Source organism: Carettochelys insculpta, chromosome 5, assembly GCF_033958435.1.
Source record: "Carettochelys insculpta isolate YL-2023 chromosome 5, ASM3395843v1, whole genome shotgun sequence".
In the NCBI taxonomy this organism is placed as follows: domain Eukaryota; kingdom Metazoa; phylum Chordata; order Testudines; family Carettochelyidae; genus Carettochelys; species Carettochelys insculpta.
Window position 1 is genome coordinate 106,351,790 of NC_134141.1, and position 8,388 is coordinate 106,360,177.

Below are 8,388 nucleotides of genomic sequence, written 5' to 3' on the forward strand. Positions count from 1 at the left end.
AATCAAACACTGAGAGATTGATTGTCATCACGTCAATCTTCTGGTAAGTGCAGATGTACCGTCAGGTGCTACATGACTGTTTGTTATTTGTGAAGCTACAGACTAAAACACTTACCCTTCTAAGTACATTTGGCAAGAATGCAGTCTTGCAGTCTTAAAGTCTTGTTTACACAGAATAGTGTGTTACCATGCATTATATAAATACATTAGCTAGCATCACTCCACTAATCTCTGGTGTAATTGAAAAGGTCCAGTTTGTTGAGGCAGAGATGTAGGTGGCTAAATCTACTAGCTGGAATTGGAAGGCAAGCCAAGGTTTGGAGCCAGCTTTGGAGACCAGGGACAAAGATCAGTAACAAGGTCAGGAAGGCAGGGCCCAGTGTAGCAGCCTGATTGTGCAGACAACTTCCTATGCCTTCCTTTGGGTTTCAGTAGGAAGCCCTGAGCAATCAGAGCTCAGTGTTCCTCCATTTAGGCCCAGGAAGCTCTCCCTGACATAACTTCAAGTTTCATGGTCCCTTCTGCTCTAGTTAGTAGTAAATTTCTGGATGACGGTGGCAGGAGTGACAGTTGATGAGGAGCTGGATGGGGTGCATTACACAGAACTGGATGTGCCAATTCTCCTCTAAAGCATTGACACTACCTGTAGTTATTACTAATTAGCTTATAACTGTTGGAGTAAATCCTGTAACTGGCAGAATAACTCACACAGGCTCTGAATGTGCATTCACAAAATTTGTACATGTGATTGCTACTCCTGACTGGCTGAAAACTGTACATCACCTGTTAATTTTGCTACCCCCTTCTCCTGCAACTGCCACTCTTGCCTGTTTGTCTTATTCCCCTGTATAGCTTGTTTTAGACTATGAATCCTCTGGAGCAGAGAATTTTATTTACTAGGCATTTGTACAGCATGTAGCACAACAGGCCCCAAACCTGACTGGGTGCTAGCCACTACCACAATGTAAATGTTAAATACTATAAACAGCACTTGTCTATGCGGTTCACCAACAGCTGGCAATTTCTGGCTCCACTTAGCACATGCTCTGTCATTCTTAGTTTTTTCCGCAGTGTCAGCATCAGCGTTAGCATTGTTATAGGCTGGGGACCAACTGGCTCAGCAGCAGTATGGTGGAAAGGGACCTAGGAGTTATGGGGGATGAAATGCTGGATATGAGTAAAGAGTGTGCCCTTGTAGCCAAGAAGGCGAACGGCATGCTGGGGTGCATTCGGAGGAGCATTTTGAGCAGATCTTGAGAAGTAGTTGTTCCCCTCTATTCGGCACTGGTGAGGCCACATCTGGAATATTGTGTCCAGTTTTGGGCCCCCCTGTATAAAAAGGATGTTCATGTGCTGAAGCAGGTTCAGCAGAGGGCAACAAAAATGATTAAGGGGCTGGAGCACAGGATCTATGAGGTTAGGCTGAGGATTTGGGCTTGTTTAGTTTACAGAAGAGAAGACTTAGGAGTGATTTAATAGCAGCCTTCAACTTGCTTCAGGGGAGAGAAACTGTTCGCAGTGGTATCAGATGGTAGAACAAAGAGCAATGGTCTGAAGCTAAAGAGGGAGAGGAGTAGGTTGGATATGAGGAAAAACTACTTCGCCAGGAGGGTGGTGAAGCATTGGAATGCATTGCCTAGAGAGGTGGTGGATTCTCCATCCCTAGAGATTTTTAAATCCCGGCTTGATAAGGTCTTGGCTGGGATGACTTAGTTGGGTTGATCCTGCTTGAAGCAGGGGGCTGGACTAGATGACCTCCTAAGGTCTCTTCCAGCCCTGTGATTCTGTGATTCTGTCATTCTCCTGGCTCCACAATAAACTAATGTATATATAAAGTTAATTTTTAAAATATCACAGAGGGCAAGGGTGACTTGAGGGTTTGGCAATGCAGTCTATGCAGGCCAGTGTGTATTCTACATTTTACTGCCACAGATTGAAGTTCAGAATGCATGCCCTGCCACTGACTTGCACCCTCCAACCTCTCTTATCATTAAAAATGTTTATAGCCTGCATAGTTATAAAGATAACATCAGAATGTACATTGATGTCTGCCTGAGTCTGTAGAGAGCCTGAAACAATTCATCTAACTGCCCCCTTCTCAGTGGGTTAGTTGTCTAGCACTTTAAGGTGACATATTGTGACATATGGAAAACTTTAACGTGGAGACAGTGTGAAGTAAATTGTATTTACTTTACAACTAAATAGCATGGGGGCTGTTGAGTTGTATTGTTCTTTTTTTTTAACACAATGAAAACCCAATTAAAATTATTATCTGACAAACCAGTGCTAGAATTTAGAGATCTCAGTTGTTCAGGGAATGCAGAGCCTTGAATATTGAACCTTTTTCCTTTGCTTTGCCAGTCTAATTCAGCACTTGTCAGTATTGACTAAGAACTTTTACAAACTGATGGTTGTTTGGTAGCTAGTCGTCTGTGTTCTCAGTGGACCTCTCTGCAACAGAGGTCTTTATTAGCAGTCTCACTAGACAAGGCAAGGAGTAACTGAGAATGGCGGTAGAAAGTATATTAACTCTACAGGCGATCTTTAAGTGAGAAATAAAGCATATTTGGAGACTGTGGAAAACCTTTGTCTGCTACTGCTCATGCTGTTCTCTGGATGCAGCAGGGACATAATTAGTCAGGGCTGTTGTTCCAAAAGTCTCTTACAAGCATCACCAATAAAAAACAAAACCACAATAATATGATTTTTCTCCATTTTCCTTTCTCCTCCTAAAATGAATACTCAGAGAGCAAATTAGAAAGATACAGACATGCACGTTTTTCCCATGCAGGAAGCTAATCTATGTCTTTTCAAATCCGCTCAGTTGTGGGACTATTACCCAGCAAAGGCTGCCAGCATAGCAGGAGACGTTACTCTGCCTCCCCAGACAGATGGTTAGTTACCAGCTATTATTACAGGGTATATTCTTAATGTATTTAGCTCAGAAAAGGCAAGCAAGATGTGTGAATAAAAGCCAGCATGTACCTTACAAATGTAGTTCATGCATCACCAGATGTCACTCTTAATTCTATCCCATGACAGTTCTGTCTTGCTGGGCTAAGCAGCTGTCTGTGGAGAAACAGTAGGAAACTTTTTACCAGGGGAAGAAAGGGAAGCAATAATTACACTCAGTAAAGACTGAAGGACAGGTGGGCTTATGTCCTGCATGAGCATCTGGCAAGAGTCCCTTTGTTCAGATAAGCCTTTTACCTCTTTCCAGGAGTGGGCTCTCAGCTCCCAGGGGCTGGTGTGGTTACCATGTGGAACATTGCTAGGAGATTCAGATGGTCTAGGGAAATTTGGTAGGGGATTAAGAATTGTGTATGGAATGGATTTTCTAAAGCAGGATCTTGGCACCTTTTCCCACAGGGTTTGAATATGTTACTTGGCAAAGGAACAGCTGCTCCAACTAAGGAAATAGGCACACAACAAAGGAGGATTAGCATATTTTTGTATTCACTCAACCACATATCTCTGTGAAATTTCCATTTTTGCCTGTCTAAAAGTGTCTTTGATAAACCATCTGCTGATCCTGTTTGGGATTCTTGACCATTTTACAATGCCAGATTCTCATGGGCTGGTTGAGACCATTTTCTTTGGGGACCTATTTCTTTAGGGAATTTTTTAGGACCAGAACTGCCACGTGAGATTATTTGTGTGCCAATTTACAAAGAAAGGAGTTAACCTGACCAAATCATGTTGTTTCTGGGTTTTGTTGGGGCTTGAGACTGACTTCAGAACTGGAGCCATCACAGTGTTAGCTGGGCTTTGTCCCATCACCTGTATTTGAGTCCCTTCAATAAGATGTTGAGGAATTTGCCTAGGGAATGTCAGGTGTTGATGAGCTCTTTGCTCATCACGGCTGAGCTTGTACTGTACACCACTGGTTTTCAAACTTCTCTGATCTGTCCCCTCTTCTTTGTGCCTCTAGCTGTTTATGCCCTCCCCCCGCTTCCCGAAATACATATACCACTGTCCTGCTCTGACGGAACAGTGGAGAGCAGAGCCTGTTGGCTGGGTGCCCAGTTCTAGAGGCATCTGCGTGACAGCAGCAGCTCTGAGGTAAGGGTGGCAATGTGAAAACTGATATCCATCGATATTGGGTAGTGAGAAGGAGTGCCCAAACCCAGGTGATCGGGCTCTGGCTGTCCTCTTTGTCCCCCATGCATGGCCCTTTTGAATGAGCCCCAGACACCTAGGGCTGACAGCCAGAGCTTAAAAAAAAAAAAAAGAAAAGGAAAACAGCTCACACCTCCCTTGACGCATTCCTATGGCTCCCATGGGAGGCCTGTCCCATAGCTTGACAACCACTGCTATAGAAGGGAACATGTCCCTCTGGCTTTAAATTAGGTTGTGGTGAAGCATCCATGTAAATATCTCGTCATTCGCCAAGGCAACTGTTCTGATCACTGAACACTTGTTTCACTAGATTTTTATTATGTTTCCTTCTGAAAGGATACCCCGCAACTTGCACAAAACCGTTTCCTTTTACACAATATGCCAACAAATTCTAATATACCTAACTATTTCTAAGGCATAGCCGCAGGGGAAAGCAAACAACATCAACAGAGCAAGTAGCTGCATAGTGTTAAAAAGTAGATGACCAGGAATTGGGTGTGTTTTTCTCCTCCCCTCCAAATGTAATTGAGTTATAAACAGGAATGGTTTGAAAGGGTACTGATAAGGTAAGACAAAAGTGGCTGTAGTGTTAAAACTGGGTATAATAATATGTAGGCATTCTGCTCTCTTACAGCACCGTAACTCCCCCAGTGCGCATCACACCTATATAACTAAAAGCAGAACTGGATCTTTCATGTCAACCCTTTTCTGATCACTAGACTGCAAAGGCCTGCTTTTTTATGGTCCTGAGCCTTTTATAGGAGTCATTTATGCCAGTACAAAGTGAGTTTAAAAAGCTGCCTTTCTGACATGGTATCCCATTTTACACTCACTTGGCATCCACTTTTCACTGGTGTATCTGACCACCCAAGAAGTGAGACTGGAAAACCGGTTCCTAGTTTATTTCCTACCCAAAACTTTCTACAGGTGTGAGGTAGACTAAATAAGCTGTTTACTGCTTAGAGAAAATTTTGAGGAGCTTGGAAATGTAGGGCTGGAAGATGCCATGAGTTATCATCCAGTCCTGAGGCAGGTCTAAAATATTTCGACAGTCTCTGAGTGTGTCTAATCTCTTCTTGATACTTCCAATGACACGGTTTTCACAGTCTCTCTAGGTAACCTGTACCAGTACTTAGCTATCCTGATCATTACAAAGTATTTCGTAATGTTTAACCTGAATGCTGCAGATTAAGTCAAGTACTTCTTGTCATCTTTAGTGAATATGGAGAATAATTGATCAGCATCCTCTTCCCAGCCATCCTTAACATATTTTCAAGAGTGTTACTGGGTCTTCCCTCCAGTCTTTTTGTCTAGAACTAACTGGGCCCAATTATTCCTTTAAAGATTGCAGATCATAGTGCAAATGACTAAACCATTTATATGGTATAAAAAAGATCTGCACTACCAAGCCACTGAAATAATGATGGTGACGAAGTGGGTGGATCTTATTAGAGGGCAGGGAAAGGAATGTTTCTTCCCTCAAAGTGTTGCCAAGGAGCATACTTGTTCCAGGTTTTACTTCAAGGGGTAGGTGGTGGCTGCGAAGACTAGATCTTAGTTTTTTCATCCTCTCTTTGGGACATGGGTGCTGTGAATGGTCATTACTCGTGTTGGAAACATTTTCCTCTTCAATGCCACAGGAAGCTCTTGGATTAGGGTCTTGCAAGCCCCAGAAACAGCAGCAACAGCTGAAAACATCTGTGCTGCTTCAGCACTCATTGAATCAAATTACTGAGTGCCAAGATGGATTAATGTTTTTCTATGAGTCATTCCCACATTAATAGAGTCACAGGGTTTCAGGCGCCTTTGCTACCAAGAATATTCTGTCTCCATGAAAAAGAAACTGTTTAGGTGGTAATGGTTTTCAAAATCTAGAGCTGCATTTCCATTAGCATGGCTGGTACTAGTTGTCTTTCCTCTCCAATAAAGTCTCTTTTTTCCATCCCTCAGCAATGAAATAGCCAAAATACTTGACTTTGCAGTTTTCCATACCAGTATTTTAAATAGCTATAAAATACTGGCTTGTGCACCTTCTTTACAAGGGTCTTTGGTGGATAGCAATGGCTTGCATAGCCCAGGTGCAGGACATGATCAGAGCACCATGTAAGTAGTGATTCAGAGAACCAATGAACTAGCATCTTTCTGCAGAAGTGTGCTTCAGAATCTAAGATTTCCCTTAAATAAAATGAAGTTCCCAGTCCTCATGGTTTTGAAGACAAGTTAAACATCTCAGGAACTGAGCTCAAATCAATGTAGTTCTGTTTTCCTGAGTCTGTGGAGAACTTGGAAACACAATTCTGAAAAGCAGGGTCAGGGATGTCACAAGGAAACATCTTAGTGGGAGGTAAAAAGGGACGTGGGAAGAAAGTGGTGCCCTCTCCGGGGGCTGCTGTATTTCCAAATGTGCACTTCCTCTCTCTGCCACTGGCAGCCTCTGTGCTGAAAAACTCCATGGGTTGGATCTAGCTGTGAAATTATCTCCACCAAAGCCTGTGTTCCGTCTCCCCTTTCTCTACTGCAGTTTATGTGCCTTGGGACTGGGAGACCCCTATAGCAACAGGTGTATTGCAGTCTCCAGGGGCTGGAGCAGATCCAGCCATCCCCATAAGGGTTCCACAGTGAAAAAAGGTAGCATTGCACCTTGCGGTGCATCAGCTGCACTACACAGCATCTCTAGATTAGTTGGCTGTTGTGGTGTTACTGGTGGGGCTTAGCTCTGTTGGCTTATGATGACCAGAGGCTGATGTCCGTTCATCCAAGTGTGTGGTTAAACCTGAAACCTAACGGTGACGCTGTCAATGCTGTGAACCATTTCAGTGCTGATCCTTTTAGAAGCAGCTAGGTCCTGTATTTGTATGATGGCGGATCACTTCACATTTCTCCTCAGGTACTAAATGCCTCACAGTCCTGAAAAAGGAACATACTAAACTGTGCGTACATTTGATAAAAATTAGTATGTTTTTACTATGTTAATTTCCTCATCTAGAAATGAAACAAGAATCACCAGCAAATTAAAAATGGCTCAAACTGTCCAGAGTCAGCAAGGGTAATGAACAGGATTCATGGGTCTAATCCCTAATTTAATTTATTGCAACCTTAGCTCTGCAGCTTCATCCACTGTTCCTGAATGACTGATGTTTGTGAGCACTCTTCTGCTTCCAGGGGAGTCAGCAGATGTTTCAACTTCAGTGTCAGTGGCAACATGATTCAGTTGATAGCTTCACAAATTTTTAAGGCCAGTAAGGGCCATTGTGATCATCTAGTTTGATTTACGGCATAACAACTGTTGTGCAGCCCCAACGCTGCAAACATTTGTGCATGTAAGTAACTCTATTTGAACTCAGGGGTGTTGCTCCTGTGTGCAAATTTTTCATGTGTAAACATGGTGCAGGGCTGTCTCCTGAAATTGTTCATTACTAGAGACTACCGGTAGATGATTTCAAAAAACCAAAAAATACGTTATTATGTGTATATATTAATTTGGCTCTCTCATCTTAATGTGAAACAAGCTTTGTGGTAATTTATATTTACTTGGCAGAGGAAATGTAAAATTTGGTTTGGCAGTTGCGGTAGCAAAATACAGGAATCTTGAGGGAAAATAAAATATTGTCTGACAGGGAAGTTCAAACTACATGCTGAAAAAGTGGAGCTCAGTGTGAACCCGAATTCAGCCTAGCATTGCAGACTTGTTTGCCTAGTCGCCTTCCACTGTTGGTGAACTGACACAGAAAATTTATTTTTACTTTTATTAGGGAATGAAAAGTATAGTCAAGTTGGAATCACGGTTCAAAAGACTCTCTTGTACTTTTGTTTCCTAATTGCTGTTGGACGGTTTTTCTGACTGAGCCAACGCAGTTGTGTGTGTGAGTTTCCTGGCAAATAAAGAAGATGACTGTGTCTGAAAGATATTTCAGTGTGAATTCATAGCCTGTCCATGTCTAATCAAGCAACGTAAATCATTAGCCACATGTTCTTCCTTTCCATCATATGGCTTCACACTTAAATTAAAACATGCCCTCCACTGCCCCCCAAAGATTCACATTTTTAAATGCACCCCAAACAGAAACCACAGGCGTCTATTAAATGTGGTGGCCATTTCCAGCATACAAATCAATTTTCGTTGTGGTGAATAATGCTTGGTTTGTTTAAGGAGGCATGACGGATTTTGGATGAAGGATCCTGTCACTTTGGCATTTTCATGGTTTTATTTATTGCCTGCAAACGTATAAAGCTTGGTACTGGTCTAAGTGCCAAACTTAACAGTGGAAA